Below are 18126 nucleotides of genomic sequence, written 5' to 3'. Positions count from 1 at the left end.
CCAAAAAACCAATGTGCGTTTCTTACTAAAGCTTTCATGAAATTAATAAACTTTCAGAAGAATGAGATTATCTTTCAAAGTAAAGCTTGTACTGAGAAAAGGAACATTGATCTCAGTCCTAACAGTGCTTTCACACGTAGTAAACCACTGCTTGTCTTTACAAAAAAAACGCATGTGCGTTTCATAGTAAACCTTTTTTGAAATTAATAAACTTTCGAAAGAAGGCGATTATCTATCAAAGTAAAGCTTGTACTGAGAAAAGGAACACTGATCTCACTTCTAACCGTGCTTTCTGACGTACCAAAAACTGCTTCTCTTTACTAAGAAACGCATTTGCGTTTCATAGTAAAGCTTTTGTGAAATTAATAAACTTTCGAAAGAATGCAATTATCTTTCAAATAAAGCTTGTACTGAGAAAAGGAACACTGATCTCAGTTATAACAGTGCTTTCACACGTAGCAAACCACTGCTTGACTTTAAATAAAATCCCATGTGTGTTTCTTACTAAAGCTTACGTGAAATTAATAAACTTTCGAAAGAACGCAATTATCTTCCAAGTAAAGCTTGTACTGAGAAAAGGAACACTGATCTCAGTTCTAACAGTGCTTTCACATGTAGCAAACCACTGCTTGTCTTTACAAAGAAACGCATCTGCGTTTCATAGTAAAGCTTTCCTGAAATTAATAAACTTTCGAAAGAACGCGATTTTCTTTCAAAGTAAAGCTTGTCCTTGGCAAAGGAACATTGAACTCAGTTCTAACAGTGCTTTGACACGTAGCAAACCACTGCTTGTCTTTACATAAAATCCCATGTGTGTTTCTTATTAAAGCTGTCGTGAAATTAATAAACTTTCTAAGGAACGCTATTATCTTTCAAAGTAAAGCTTGTACTGAGAAAAGGAACACTGATCTCAGTTCTAACAGTGCTTTCACACGTAGCAAACCACTGCTTGTCTTTAAAAGAAACGCAGGTGCGTTTCTTATTAAAGCGTTCGTGAAATTAAACTTTCTAAAGAATGCGATTATCTTTCAAAGTAAAGCTTGTACTGAAAAAAGCAACACTGATCTCACTTCTAACCGTGCTTACACACGTAGCAAACCACTGCTTGTCTTTACAAAGAAACGCATGTGCGTTTCTTACGGAAGCTTCCGTGAAATTAATAAACTTTCGGAAGAACGCGATTATCTTTCAAAGTAAAGCTGTACTGAGAAAAGGAACCCTGATCTCAGTTATAACAGTGCTTTCCTACGTAGCAAACCACTTCTTGTATTTACAAAGAAACTTTATTACTAAAGCTTCCGTGAAATTTATAAACTTTCGAAAGAACGCGATTATCTTTCAAAGTAAAGCTTGTACTGAGAAAAGGAACACTGATCTCAGTTCTAACAGTGCTTTCACACGTAGCAAACCACTGCTTGTGTTTACAAAAAATCCCATGTGCGTTTCTTACTAAAGCTTTCTTGAAATTAATAAACTTTCGAAAGAACGCGATTATCTTTCAAAGTAAAGCTTGTACTGAGAAAAGAAACACTGATCCCACTTCTCACCGTGCTTTGACATATAGCAAACAACTGCTTGTCTTTACAAAGAAACGCATGTGCTTGTAAATATAAAGATTACGTGAAATTAATAAACTTTCGAAAGAACGCGATTATCTTTCAAAGTAAAGCTTGTACTGAGAAAAGGAACACTGATCTCATTTCTAACAGTGCTTTCACACGTAGCAAACCACTGCTTGTCTTTTCAAAGAAACGCATGTGCGATACTTATTAAAGCGTTCGTGAAATTAAACTTTCGAAAGAATGCTATTATCTTTCAAAGTAAAGCTTGTACTGAGAAAAGGAACACTGATCTCAGTTCTAACAGTGCTTTCGCACGCAGCAAAAAAATGCTTGTCTTTACGAAAAATCCCATGTGTGTTTCTTACTAAAGGTGGCGTGAAATTAATAATCTTTCTAAATAACGCGATTAACTTTCAAAGTAAAGCTTGTACTGAGAAAAGGAACACTGATCTCTGTTCTAACCGTGCTTTCACACTTAGCTAACCACTGCTTGTCTTTACAAAGAAAAGCATGTGCGTTTCTTACTAAAGCTTTCGTGAAATTAATAAACTTTTGAGAGAACACGATTATCTTTCAAATAAAGCTTGTACTGAGAAAAGGAACACTGATCTCACTTCTAACCGTTCGTTCACACGTAGCAAACCACTGCTTGTCTTTACAAATAAACTTTCTTACTAAAGCTTCCGTGAAATTAATAAACTTTCGAAAGAACGCGATTATCTTTCAATGTAAAGCTTGTATTGAGAAAAGGAACACTGATCTCACTTCTAACCGTGCTTTCACACATAGCAAAAAACTGCTTCTCTTTACAAAGAAACGCATGTGCGTTTCTTACTAAAGCTTTCGTGAAATTAATAAACTTTCGAGAGAACGCGATTATCTTTCAAAGTAAAGCTTGTACTGAGAAAAGGAACACTGATCTCAGTTCTAACAGTGCTTTCACACGTAGCAAACCACTGCTTATCTTTACAAAAAAACCCATGTGTGTTTCTTACTAAATCTTTCTTGTAATAAATAAAATTTCGAAAGAACGCAATTATCTTTCAAAGTAAAGCTTGTACTGAGAAAAGGAACACTGATCTCAGTTCTAACAATGCTTTCACATGTAGCAAACTACTGCATTACTTTACAAAGGAACAAATGTGCGTTTCTTATTAAGTTTTCGAGAAATTAATAAACTTTCAAAAGAACGCGATTATCTTTCAAAGTAGAGCTTTTACTGAGAAAAGGAACAATGATCTCAGTTCTAACAATGCTTTAACACGTAGCAAACCACTGCTTGTCCTTAAAAGAAACGCATGAGCGTTTCTTACTAAAGCGTTCGTGAAATTAATAAACTTTTGAAAGAACGTGATTATCTTTCAAAGTAAAGATTGTACTGAGAATAGGAACACTGATCTCACTTCTAACAGTGCTCTCACATGTAGCAAACCACTGCTTGTCTTTACAAAGAAACGCATGTGCGATTCTTACAAAAGCTTCCGCGAAATTAATAAACTTTCGAAAACACGCGATTATCTTTCAAAGTAAACTTGTACTGAGAAAAGGAACACTGATCTCAGTTCTAACAGTGCTTTCACACGTAGCAAAGAACTGCTTGTCTTTACAAAAAAACGCATGTGCGTTTCTTACTAAACCATTCGTGAAATTAATAAAATTTCGAAAGAACGCGATTATATTTCAAAGTTAAGCTTGTACTGAGAAAAGGAACACTGATCACAGTTCTAACAGTGCTTTCATACGTAGCAAAACACTGCTTGTCTTTACAAAGAAACGCATGTGCGTTTCATATTAAAGGGTTCGTGAAATTAAACTTTCGAGAGAACGCGATTATATTTCAAAGTAAAGCTTGTACTAAGAAAAGGAACACTGATCTCATTTCTAACAGTGCTTTCACACGTAGCAAACCACTGCTTGTCTTTACAAAAAATCCCATGTCTGTTTCTTACTAAAGGTTTCGTGAAATTAATAAACTTTCGAAAGAACGCGGTTAACTTTCAAAGTAAAGCTTGTACTGAGAAAAGGAACACTGATCTCAGTTCTAACAGTGCTTTCAGATGTAGCAAACCACTGCTTGTCTTTACAAAGAAACGCATGTGCGTTTCATAGTAAAGCTTTTGTGAAATTAATAAACTTTCGAAAGAACGCGATTATCTTTGAAAGTAAAGCTTGTACTGAGAAAAGGAACACTGATCTCAGTTCTAACAGTGCTTTCACATGTAGCAAACCACTGCTTGTCTTTACAAAGAAACGCAGGTGCGTTTCTTATTAATGCGTTCGTGAAATTAAACTTTCTAAAGAACGCGATTATCTTTCAAAGTAAAGCTTGTACTGAGAAAAGGAACACTGATCTCCGTTCTAACAGTGCTTTCACATGTAGCAAACCACTGCTTGTGTTTACCAAAATACCCATGTGCGTTTCTTACTAAAGCTATCATGAAATTAAGAAACTTTCGAAAGAACGCGATTATCTTTCAAAGTAAAGCTTGTACTGAGAAAAGGAACACTGATCTCACTTCTAACCGTGCTTTCACACATAGCAAAAAACTGCTTGTCTTTATAAAGAAACGCATGTGCGTTTCTTACTAAAGCTTTTGTGTAATTAATTAACTTTCCAAAGAATGCGATTATCTTTCAAAGTAAAACTTGTACTGAGAAAAAGAACACTGATCTCACTACTAACCATGCTTTCACACGTAGCAAAAAACTGCTTGTCTTTACAAAGAAACACATTTGCATTTCATATTAAAGCTTACGTGAAATTAATAAACTTTCGAAAGAACGTGATTATCTTACAAAGTAAAGCTTGTACTGAGAAAAGGAACACTGATCTCAGGTCGAACAGTGCTTTCACATGTAGCAAACAAGTGCTTGTCTTTACAAAGAAACGCATGTGCTTTTCATAGTAATGCTTTTGTGAAATTAATAAACGTTCGAAAGAACGCGATTATCTTTCAAAGCAAAGCTTTTACTGAGAAAAGGAACACTGATCTCAGTTCTAACAGTGCTTTCACACGTAGCAAACCACTGCTTGTTTTTACAAAGAAACGCAGGTGCTTTTCTTATTAAAGCGTTCGTGAAATTAAACTTTCTAAAGAACGCGATTATCTTTCAAAGTAAAGCTTGTACTGAGAAAAGGAACACTAATCTCAGTTCTAACAGTGCTTTCCCACGTAGCAAACCACTGCTTGTTTTTACCAAAACAACCATGTGCGTTTCTTACTAAAGCTTTCATGAAATTAATAAACTTTAGAAAGAATGCGATTAGCTTACAAATTAAAGCTTGTACTGAGACAAGGAACTTTGATCTCAGTTCTAACAGTGCTTTCACACGTAGCAAAAAACTGCTTGTCTTTACAAAGAAACGCATGTGCATTTCTTACTAAAGCTTTCGTGAAATTAATAAACTTTCGAAAGAACGCCATTATCTTTCAAAGTAAAGCTTGTACTGAGAAAAGGAACACTGATCTCACTTCTAACCATGCTTTCACACGTAGCAAACCACTGCTGTCTTTACAAATAAACTTTCTTACTAAAGCTTCCGTGAAATTAATAAACTTTCGAAAGAACGCGATTATCTTTCAAATTAAAGCTTGTCCTGAGAAAAGGAACACTGATCTCAGTTGTAACAGTGCTTTCCCACGTAGCAAACCACTGCTTGTCTTTAGGTAAAATCCCATGTGTGTTTCTTACTAAAGCTTTCTTGAAATTAATAAACTTTCGAGAGAACGCGATTATCTTTCCAAGTAAAACTTGTACTGAGAAAAGGAACACTGATCTCAGTTCTAACAGTGCTTTCACACGTAGCAAACCACTGCTTGTCTTTACAAAAGAACCCATGTGTGTTTCTTACTAAATCTTTCTTAAAATAAATAAACTTTCGAAAGAACGCAATTATCTTTCAAATTAAAGCTTGTACTGAGAAAAGGAACACTGATCTCAGGTCTAACAGTGCTTTCCCACGTAGCAAACCACTGCTTGTCTTTAGGTAAAATCCCATGTGTGTTTCTTACTAAAGCTTTCGTGAAATTAATAAACTTTCGAAAGAACGCGATTATCTTTCCAAGTAAAACTTGTACTGAGAAAAGGTACACTGATCTCAGTTCCAACAGTGCTTTCACATGTAGCAGACCACTGCTTGTCTTTACAAAGAAACGCATGTGCGTTTCTTACTAAACCTTTCGTGAAATTAATACCTTTCGAGAGAACGTGATTATCTTTCAAAGTAAAGCTTGTACTGAGAAAAGGAACACTGATCTCAGTTCTAACAGTGCTTTCACACGTAGCAAACCACTGCTTGTCTTTACAAAAAAACCCATGTGTGTTTCTTACTAAATCTTTCTTGAAATAAATAAACTTTCGAAAGAACGCAATTATCTTTCAAAGTAAAGCTTGTACTGAGAAAAGGAACACTGATCTCAGTTCTAACAGTGCTTTCACATGTAGCAAACCACTGCATTACTTTACAAAGGAACACATGGGCGTTTCTTATTAAAGTTTTCGAGAAATTAATAAACTTTCAAAAGAACATGATTATCTTTCAAAGTAAAGCTTTTACTGAGAAAAGGAACAATGATCTCAGTTCTAACAATGCTTTCACACGTAGCAAACAACTCCTTGCCTTTACAAAGAAACACATGTGAGTTTGATAAAGGAGATTCCTTGAAATTAGTAAACTTTCAAAAGAACGCAATTATCTATCAAAGTAAAGCATTTACTGAGAAAAGGAACACTGATCTCAGTTCTAACAGTGCTTTCACACGTAGCAAAGAACTGCTTGTCTTTACAAAGAAACGCATGTCCGTTTCTTACTAAAGCTTTCGTGAAATTAATAAACTTTCGAAAGAACGCGATTATCTTTCAAAGTGAAGCTTGTACTGAGAAAAGGAACACTGATCTCAATTCTAACAGTGCTTTCACAGGTAGCAAACCACTGCTTGTCTTTACAAAGAAATGCATGTGCGTTTATTCCTAAAGACTTCTTGAAATTAATAAACTTTTGAAAGAACGCGATTATCTTTCACTGTAAAGCTTGTACTGAGAAAAGGAACACTGATCTCACTTCTAACCGTGCTTTCACACATAGCAAAAAACTGCTTGTCTTTACAAAGAAACGCATATGCGTTTCTTACTAAAGCTTTCGTGAAATTAATTAACTTTCGGAAGAATGCGATTATCTTTCAAAGTAAAGCTTGTACTGAGAAAAAGAACACTGATCTCACTTCTAACCGTGCTTTCACACGTAGCAAAAAACTGCTTGTCTTTACAAAGAAACACATTTGCATTTCATATTAAAGCTTATGTGAAATTAATAAACTTTCGAAAGAACGCGATTATCTTTAAAAGTAAAGCTTGTACTGAGAAAAGGAACACTGATCTCAGTTCTAACAGTGCTTTCACACGTAGCAAACCACTGCTTATCTTTACAAAAAAACCCATGTGTGTTTCTTACTAAATCTTTCTTGAAATAAATAAAATTTCGAAAGAACGCAATTATCTTTCAAAGTAAAGCTTGTACTGAGAAAAGGAACACTGATCTCAGTTCTAACAATGCTTTCACATGTAGCAAACTACTGCATTACTTTACAAAGGAACACATGTGCGTTTCTTATTAAAGTTTCCGAGAAATTAATAAACTTTCAAAAGAACGCGATTATCTTTCAAAGTAAAGCTTTTCCTGAGAAAAGGAACAATGATCTCAGTACTAACAATGCTTTAACACGTAGCAAACCACTGCTTGTCCTTAAAAGAAACGCATGAGCGTTTCTTACTAAAGCGTTCGTGAAATTAATAAACTTTCGAAAGAACGTGATTATCTTTCAAAGTAAAGATTGTACTGAGAATAGGAACACTGATCTCACTTCTAACAGTGCTCTCACATGTAGCAAACCACTGCTTGTCTTTACAAAGAAACGCATGTGCGATTCTTACAAAAGCTTCCGCGAAATTAATAAACTTTCGAAAGCACGCGATTATCTTTCAAAGTAAAGCTTGTACTGAGAAAAGGAACACTGATCTCAGTTCTAACAGTGCTTTCACACGTAGCAAAGAACTGCTTGTCTTTACAAAGAAACGCATGTGCGTTTCTTACTAAACCATTCGTGAAATTAATAAAATTTCGAAAGAACGCGATTATATTTCAAAGTTAAGCTTGTACAGAGAAAAGGAACACTGATCTCAGTTCTAACAGTGCTTTCATACGTAGCAAAACACAGCTTGTCTTTACAAAGAAACGCATGTGCGTTTCATATTAAAGCGTTCATGAAATTAAACTTTCGAGAGAACGCGATTATATTTCAAAGTAAAGCTTGTACTGAGAAAAGGAACACTGATCTCATTTCTAACAGTGCTTTCACACGTAGCAAACCACTGCTTGTCTTTACAAAAAATCCCATGTCTGTTTCTAACTAAAGGTTTCGTGAAATTAATAAACTTTCGAAAGAACGCGGTTAACTTTCAAAGTAAAGCTTGTACTGAGAAAAGGAACACTGATCTCAGTTCTAACAGTGCTTTCAGATGTAGCAAACCACTGCTTGTCTTTACAAAGAAACGCATGTGCGTTTCATAGTAAAGCTTTTATGAAATTAATAAACTTTCGAAAGAACGCGATTATCTTTGAAAATAAAGCTTGTACTGAGAAAAGGAACACTGATCTCAGTTCTAACAGTGCTTTCACACGTAGCAAACCACTGCTTGTCTTTACAAAGAAACGCAGGTGCGTTTCTTATTAAAGCGTTCGTGAAATTAAACTTTCTAAAGAACGCGATTATCTTTCAAAGTAAAGCTTGTACTGAGAAAAGGAACACTGATCTCCGTTCTAACAGTGCTTTCACATGTAGCAAACCACTGCTTGTGTTTACCAAAATACCCATGTGCGTTTCTTACTAAAGCTATCATGAAATTAAGAAACTTTCGAAAGAACGCGATTATCTTTCAAAGTAAAGCTTGTACTGAGAAAAGGAACACTGATCTCACTTCTAACCGTGCTTTCACACATAGCAAAAAACTGCTTGTCTTTATAAAGAAACGCATGTGCGTTTCTTACTAAACCTTTTGTGTCATTAATTAACTTTCCAAAGAATGCGATTATCTTTCAAAGTAAAACTTGTACTCAGAAAAAGAACACTGATCTCACTACTAACTGTGCTTTCACACGTAGCAAAAACTGCTTGTCTTTACAAAGAAACACATTTGCATTTCATATTAAAGCTTACGTGAAATTAATAAACTTTCGAAAGAACGCGATTATCTTACAAAGTAAAGCTTGTACTGAGAAAAGGAACACTGATCTCAGGTCTAACAGTGCTTTCCCACGTAGCAAACCACTGCTTGTCTTTAGGTAAAATCCCATGTGTGTTTCTTACTAAAGCATTCGTGAAATTAATAAACTTTCGAAAGAACGCGATTATCTTTCCAAGTAAAACTTGTACTGAGAAAAGGTACACTGATCTCAGTTCCAACAGTGCTTTCACATGTAGCAGACCACTGCTTGTCTTTACAAAGAAACGCATGTGCGTTTCTTACTAAACCTTTCGTGAAATTAATACCTTTCGAGAGAACGTGATTATCTTTCAAAGTAAAGCTTGTACTGAGAAAAGGAACACTGATCTCAGTTCTAACAGTGCTTTCACACGTAGCAAACCACTGCTTGTCTTTACAAAAAAACCCATGTGTGTTTCTTACTAAATCTTTCTTGAAATAAATAAACTTTCGAAAGAACGCAATTATCTTTCAAAGTAAAGCTTGTACTGAGAAAAGGAACACTGATCTCAGTTCTAACAGTGCTTTCACATGTAGCAAACCACTGCATTACTTTACAAAGGAACACATGTGCGTTTCTTATTAAAGTTTTCGAGAAATTAATAAACTTTCAAAAGAACACGATTATCTATCAAAGTAAAGCTTTTACTGAGAAAAGGAACAATGATCTCAGTTCTAACAATGCTTTCACACGTAGCAAACAACTCCTTGCCTTTACAAAGAAACACATGTGAGTTTGATAAAGGAGATTCCTTGAAATTAGTAAACTTTCAAAAGAACGCAATTATCTATCAAAGTAAAGCATTTACTGAGAATAGGAACACTGATCTCAGTTCTAACAGTGCTTTCACAAGTAGCAAACCACTGCTTGTCTTTACAAAGAAACGCATTCGCGTTACTTACAAAAGCTTCCTCGAAATTAATAAACTTTCGAAAGCACGCGATTATCTTTCAAAGTAAACTTGTACTGAGAAAAGGAACACTGATCTCAGTTCTAACAGTGCTTTCACACGTAGCAAAGAACTGCTTGTCTTTACAAAGAAACGCATGTCCGTTTCTTACTAAAGCTTTCGTGAAATTAATAAACTTTCGAAAGAACGCGATTATCTTTCAAAGTGAAGCTTGTACTGAGAAAAGGAACACTGATCTCAATTCTAACAGTGCCTTCACAGGTAGCAAACCACTGCTTGTCTTTACAAAGAAATGCATGTGCGTTTATTCCTAAAGACTTCTTGAAATTAATAAACTTTCGAAAGAACGCGATTATCTTTCACTGTAAAGCTTGTACTGAGAAAAGGAACACTGATCTCACTTCTAACCGTGCTTTCACACATAGCAAAAAACTGCTTGTCTTTACAAAGAAACGCATGTGCGTTTCTTACTAAAGCTTTCGTGAAATTAATTAACTTTCGGAAGAATGCGATTATCTTTCAAAGTAAAGCTTGTACTGAGAAAAAGAACACTGATCTCACTTCTAACCGTGCTTTCACACGTAGCAAAAAACTGCTTGTCTTTACAAAGAAACACATTTGCATGTCATATTAAAGCTTATGTGAAATTAATAAACTTTCGAAAGAACGCGATTATCTTTCAAAGTAAAGCTTGTACTGAGAAAAGGAACACCGATCTCAGTTCTAACAGTGCTTTCACACGTAGCAAACCACTGCTTATCTTTACAAAAAAACCCATGTGTGTTTCTTACTAAATCTTTCTTGAAATAAATAAAATTTCGAAAGAACGCAATTATCTTTCAAAGTAAAGCTTGTACTGAGAAAAGGAACACTGATCTCAGTTCTAACAATGCTTTCACATGTAGCAAACTACTGCATTACTTTACAAAGGAACACATGTGCGTTTCTTATTAAAGTTTTCGAGAAATTAATAAACTTTCAAAAGAACGCGATTATCTTTCAAAGTAAAGCTTTTATTGAGAAAAGGAACAATGATCTCAGTTCTAACAATGCTTTAACACGTAGCAAACCACTGCTTGTCCTTAAAAGAAACGCATGAGCGTTTCTTACTAAAGCGTTCGTGAAATTAATAAACTTTCGAAAGAACGTGATTATCTTTCAAAGTAAAGATTGTACTGAGAATAGGAACACTGATCTCACTTCTAACAGTGCTCTCACATGTAGCAAACCACTGCTTGTCTTTACAAAGAAACGCATGTGCGATTATTACAAAAGCTTCCGCGAAATTAATAAACTTTCGAAAACACGCGATTATCTTTCAAAGTAAACTTGTACTGAGAAAAGGAACACTGATCTCAGTTCTAACAGTGCTTTCACACGTAGCAAAGAACTGCTTGTCTTTACAAAGAAACGCATGTGCGTTTCTTACTAAACCATTCGTGAAATTAATAAAATTTCGAAAGAATGCGATTATATTTCAAAGTTAAGCTTGTACTGAGAAAAGGAACACTGATCTCAGTTCTAACAGTGCTTTCATACGTAGCAAAACACTGCTTGTCTTTACAAAGAAACGCATGTGCGTTTCATATTAAAGCGTTCGTGAAATTAAACTTTCGAGAGAACGCGATTATATTTCAAAGCAAAGCTTGTACTGAGAAAAGGAACACTGATCTCATTTCTAACAGTGCTTTCACACGTAGCAAACCACTGCTTGTCTTTACAAAAAATCCCATGTCTGTTTCTTACTAAAGCTTTCGTGAAATTAATAAACTTTCGAAAGAACGCCATTATCTTTCAAAGTAAAGCTTGTACTGAGAAAAGGAACACTGATCTCACTTCTAACCATGCTTTCACACGTAGCAAACCACTGCTGTCTTTACAAAGAAACTTTCTTACTAAAGCTTCCGTGAAATTAATAAACTTTCGAAAGAACGCGATTATCTTTCAAATTAAAGCTTGTCCTGAGAAAAGGAACACTGATCTCAGTTATAACAGTGCTTTCCCACGTAGCAAACCACTGCTTGTCTTTAGGTAAAATCCCATGTGTGTTTCTTACTAAAGCTTTCTTGAAATTAATAAACTTTCGAAAGAACGCGATTATCTTTCCAAGTAAAACTTGTACTGAGAAAAGGTACACTGATCACATCCAACAGTGCTTTCACATGTAGCAGACCACTGCTTGTCTTTACAAAGAAACGCATGTGCGTTTCTTATTAAACCTTTCGTGAAATTAATAACCTTTCGAGAGATAGCGATTATCTTTCAAAGTAAAGCTTGTACTGAGAAAAGGAACACTGATCTCAGTTCTAACAGTGCTTTCACACGTAGCAAACCACTGCTTGTCTTTACAAAAGAACCCATGTGTGTTTCTTACTAAATCTTTCTTAAAATAAATAAACTTTCGAAAGAACGCAATTATCTTTCAAATTAAAGCTTGTACTGAGAAAAGGAACACTGATCTCAGTTATAACAGTGCTTTCCCACGTAGCAAACCACTGCTTGTCTTTAGGTAAAATCCCATGTGTGTTTCTTACTAAAGCTTTCGTGAAATTAATAAACTTTCGAAAGAACGCGATTATCTTTCCAAGTAAAAGTTGTACTGAGAAAAGGTACACTGATCTCAGTTCCAACAGTGCTTTCACATGTAGCAGACCACTGCTTGTCTTTACAAAGAAACGCATGTGCGTTTCTTACTAAACCTTTCGTGAAATTAATACCTTTCGAGAGAACGTGATTATCTTTCAAAGTAAAGCTTGTACTGAGAAAAGGAACACTGATCTCAGTTTTAACAGTGCTTTCACACGTAGCAAACCACTGCTTGTCTTTACAAAAAAACCCATGTGTGTTTCTTACTAAATCTTTCTTGAAATAAATAAACTTTCGAAAGAACGCAATTATCTTTCAAAGTAAAGCTTGTACTGAGAAAAGGAACACTGATCTCAGTTCTAACAGTGCTTTTACATGTAGCAAACCACTGCATTACTTTACAAAGGAACACATGTGCGTTTCTTATTAAAGTTTTCGAGAAATTAATAAACTTTCAAAAGAACACGATTATCTCTCAAAGTAAAGCTTTTACTGAGAAAAGGAACAATGATCTCAGTTCTAACAATGCTTTCACACGTAGCAAACAACTCCTTGCCTTTACAAAGAAACACATGTGAGTTTGATAAAGGAGATTCCTTGAAATTAGTAAACTTTCAAAAGAACGCAATTATCTATCAAAGTAAAGCATTTACTGAGAATAGGAACACTGATCTCAGTTCTAACAGTGCTTTCACAAGTAGCAAACCACTGCTTGTCTTTACAAAGAAACGCATTTGCGTTACTTACAAAAGCTTCCTCGAAATTAATAAACTTTCGAAAGCACGCGATTATCTTTCAAAGTAAACTTGTACTGAGAAAAGGAACACTGATCTCAGTTCTAACAGTGCTTTCACACGTAGCAAAGAACTGCTTGTCTTTACAAAGAAACGCATGTCCGTTTCTTACTAAAGCTTTCGTGAAATTAATAAACTTTCGAAAGAACGCGATTATCTTTCAAAGTGAAGCTTGTACTGAGAAAAGGAACACTGATCTCAATTCTAACAGTGCTTTCACAGGTAGCAAACCACTGCTTGTCTTTACAAAGAAATGCATGTGCGTTTATTCCTAAAGACTTCTTGAAATTAATAAACTTTCGAAAGAACGCGATTATCTTTCACTGTAAAGCTTGTACTGAGAAAAGGAACACTGATCTCACTTCTAACCGTGCTTTCACACATAGCAAAAAACTGCTTGTCTTTACAAAGAAACGCATGTGCGTTTCTTACTAAAGCTTTCGTGAAATTAATTAACTTTCGGAAGAATGCGATTATCTTTCAAAGTAAAGCTTGTACTGAGAAAAAGAACACTGATCTCACTTCTAACCGTGCTTTCACACGTAGCAAAATACTGCTTGTCTTTACAAAGAAATACATTTGCATTTCATATTAAAGCTTATGTGAAATTAATAAACTTTCGAAAGAACGCGATTATCTTTCAAAATAAAGCTTGTACTGAAAAGGAACACTGATCTCAGTTCTAACAGTGCTTTCACACGTAGCAAACCACTGCTTGTCTTGACAAAGAAACGCATGCGCGTTTCTTCCTAAAGCTTTCGTGAAATTAATAAATTTTCGAAAGAACGCGATTATCTTTCAAAGTAAAGCTTGTACTGAGAAAAGCAACACTGATCTCAGTTCTAACAGTGCTTTCACAAGAAGCAAACAACTGCTTGTCTTTACAAAGAAACGCATGAGCGATTCTTACTAATGCTTTCTAGAAATTAATAAACTTCCGAAAGAACGCGATTATCTTTCAAAGTAAAGCTTGTACTGAGAAAAGCAACACTGATCTCAGTTCTAACTCTGCTTTCACACCTAGCAAACAACTGCATGTCTTTACAGGGAAACGCATGTGCGTATCTTAGTAAAGCTTTCGTGTAATTAATAAACTTTCGAAAGAACGCGATTATCTTTCAAAGTAAAGCTTGTACTGAGAAAAGCAACACTGATCTCAGTTCTAACAGTGCTTTCACACGTAGCAAACAAGTGCTTGTCTTTACATAGAAACGCATTTGCTTTTCTTACTAAAGCATTCGTGAAATTAATAAACTTTCGAAAGAACGCGATTATCTTTCAAAGTAAAGCATGTACTGAGAAAAGCAACACTGATCTCAGTTCTAACAGTGCTTTCACAGGTAGCAAACAACTGCTTGTCTTTACAAAGAAACGCATGTGCGTTTCTTGCTAATGCTTTCGTGAAATAATAAACTTTCGAAAGAACGCGATTATCTTTCAAAGTAAAGCTTGTACTGAGAAAAGGAACACTGATCTCAGTTCTAACAGTGCTTTCACACGTAGCAAAAAACTGCTTGTCTTGACAAAGAAACGCATGTGCGTTTCTTACTAAAGCTTTCGTGAAATTAATAAACTTCAGAAAGAACACGATTATCTTTCAAAGTAAAGCTTGTACTGAGAAAAGCAACACTGATCTCAGTTCTAACACTGCTTTCACACGTAGCAAACAAGTGCTTGTCTTGACAAAGAAATGTATGTGCGTTTCTTACTAAAGCTTTGGTGAAATTTATAAACTTTCGAAAGAACGCGATTATCGTTCAAAGTAAAGCTTGTCCTGAGAAAAGCAACACTGATCTAAGTTCTAACACTGCTTTCACACGTAGCAAACCACTGCTAGTCTTGACCAAGAAACGCATGTGCGTTTCTTACTAAAGCATTCGTCAATTTAAAAAACTTTCAAAAGAACGCATTTATCTTTCAAAGTAAAGCTAGTACTGAGAAAAGCAACACTGATCTCAGTTCTAACAGTGCTTTAACACGTAGCAAACAACTGCTTGTCTTTACAAAGAAACGCATGTGTGTTTCTTACTAAAGCTTTCCTAAATTAATAAACTTTCGAAAGAACGCGATTATCTTTCAAAGTAAAGCATGTACTGTGAAAAGGAACACTGATCTCAGTTCTAACAGTGCTTTCACATGTAAAAAACCACTGCTTGTCTTTACGAAGAAACGCATGTGCGTTTCTTCCTAAAGACTTCTTGAAATTAATAAACTTTCGAAAGAACGTGATTATCTTCCAATGTAAAGCTTGTATTGAGAAAAGGAACACTGATCTCACTTCTAACCATGCTTTCACACGTAGCAAAAAACTCCTTGTCTTTACAAAGAAACACATTTGCAGTTCATATTAAAGCTTACGTGAAATTAATAAACATTCGAAAGAACGCGATTATCTTTCAAAGTAAAGCTTATACTGAGAAAAGGAACACTGATCTCAATTCTAACAGTGCTTTCACATGTAGTAAACCACTGCTTGTCTTTACAAAAAAACGCATGTGCGTTTCATAGTAAAGCTTTGTTGAAATTAATAAACTTTCGAAAGAACGCGATTATCTTTCAAAGTAAAGCTTGTACTGAGAATAGGAACACTGATCTCACTTTTAACAGTGCATTCACACGTAGCAAACCACTGCTTGTCTTTACAAAGAAACGCATGTGTGTTTCTTACTAAAGCTTTCGTGAAATTAATAAACTTTCGAAAGATCGCGATTATCTTTCAAAGTAAAGCTTGTACTGAGAAAAAGAACACTGATCTCAATTCTAACCGTGATTTCACATGTAGCAAACAACTGCTTGTCTTTACAAAGAAACGCATGTGCGTGTAAAATAAAGTTTACGTGAAATTAATAAGCTTTCGAAAGAACGCGATTATCTTTCAAAGTAAAGCTTGTACTGAGAAAAGGAACACTGATCTCAGTTCTAACAGTGCTTTCACACGTAGCAAACAACTGCTTGTCTTTGCGAAAAATCCCATGTGTGTTTCTGACTAAAGGTTGCGTGAAATTAATAATCATTCGTAAGAACTCGATTATCATTCAAAGTAAAGCTTGTACTGAGAAAAGGAACACTGATCTCAATTCTAACAGTGCTTTCACACGTAGCAAACCAGTGCTTGTCTTTAAAAGAAACGCATGTGCGTTTCTTACAAAAGCGTTCGTGAAATTAATAAACTTTCGAAAGAACGTGATTATCTTTCAAATTAAAGCTTGTACTGAGAATAGGAACACTGAACTCACTTCTAACAGTGCTTTCAAACGTAGCAAACAACGGCTTGTCTTTACAAAGAAACGCATGTTCGTTTCTTACTAAAGCTTTCGTGAAATTAATAACCTTTCAAAAGAACGCGGTTATCTTTCAAAGTAAAGCTTGTACTGAGAAAAGGAACACTCATCTCACTTCTAACCGTGCTTTCACACATAGCAAAAAACTGCTTGTCTTTACAAAGAAACGCATGTGCGTTTCTTACTAAAGCTTTCGTGAAATTAATAAACTTTCGAAAGAATGCGATTATCTTTCAAAGTAAAGCTTGTACTGAGAAAAGGAAAACTGATCTCAGTTCTAACAATGCTTTCATACGTAGCAAAACACTGCTTGTCTTTACAAAGAAATGCATGTGCGTTTCATATTAAAGTATTCGTGAAATTAAACTTTTGAAAGAACGCGATTATATTTCAAAGTAAAGCTTGTACTGAGAAAAGGAACACTGAACTCATTTCTAACAGTGCTTTCACACGTAGCAAACCACTGCTTGTCTTTACGAAAAATCCCATGTCTGTTTCTTACTAAAGCTTTCGTGAAATTAATAAACTTTCGAAAGAACGCGATTAACTTTCAAAGTAAAGCTTGTACTGAGAAAAGGAACACTCATCTCAGTTCTAACAGTGCTTTCACATGCAGCAAACCACTGCTTGTCTTTACAAAAAAACCCATGTGTGTTTCTTACTAAAGCTTTGGTGAAATTAATAAACTTTCGAAAGAACGCGATTATCTTTCAAAGTAAAGCTTGTACTGAGAAAAGGAACACTGATCTCAGTTCTAACAGTGATTTCACATGTAGCAAACCACTGCTTGTCTTTACAAAGAAATGCATGTGCGTTTCTTCCTAAAGACTTCTTGAAATTAATAAAATTTCAAAAGAACGAGATTATCTTTCAATGTCAAGCTTGTATTGAGAAAAGGAACACTGATCTCACTTCTAACAGTGCTTTCACGCGTAGCAAACAAGTGCTTGTCTTTACAAAGAAACGCATGTTCGTTTCTTACTAAAGCTTTCGTGAAATTAATATACTTTCGAACGAACGCGATTATCTTTCAAAGTAAAGGTTGTACTGAGAAAAGGAACAATCATCTCAGTTCTAACAATGCTTTAACACGTAGCAAACCACTGCTTGTCCTTAAAAGAAACGCATGAGCGTTTCTTACTAAAGCGTTCGTGAAATTAATAAACTTTCGAAAGAACGTGATTATCTTTCAAAGTAAAGCTTGTACTGAGAATAGGAACACTGATCTCACTTCTAACAGTGCTCTGACATGTAGAAAACCACTGCTTGTCTTTACAAAGAAACGCATGTGCGTTTCTTACAAAAGCTTCCGCGAAATTAATAAACTTTCGAAAGCACGCGATTATCTTTCAAAGTAAACTTGTACTGAGAAAAGGAACACTGATCTCAATTCTAACAGTGCTTTCACACGTAGCAAAGAACTGTTGTCTTTACAAAGAAACGCATGTCCATTTCTTACTAAAGGTTTCCTGAAATTAATAAACTTTCGAAAGAACGCGATTATCTTTCAAAGTGAAGCTTGTACTGAGAAAAGGAACACTGATCTCAATTCTAACAGTGCTTTCACACGTAGCAAACTACTGCTTGACTTTACAAAGATCGCATGTGCGTTTCTTACTAAACCTTTCGTGAAATTAATAAAATTTCGAAAGAACGTGTTTATATTTCAAAGTTAAGCTTCTACTGAGAAAAGGAACACTGATCTCAGTTCTAAAAATGCTTTCATACGTAG

The sequence above is a fragment of the Chionomys nivalis genome, chromosome 19 (genome assembly GCF_950005125.1).
Source record: "Chionomys nivalis chromosome 19, mChiNiv1.1, whole genome shotgun sequence".
Taxonomy (NCBI): Eukaryota; Metazoa; Chordata; class Mammalia; order Rodentia; family Cricetidae; genus Chionomys; species Chionomys nivalis.
Note: the sequence above shows the minus strand (reverse complement) of the source record.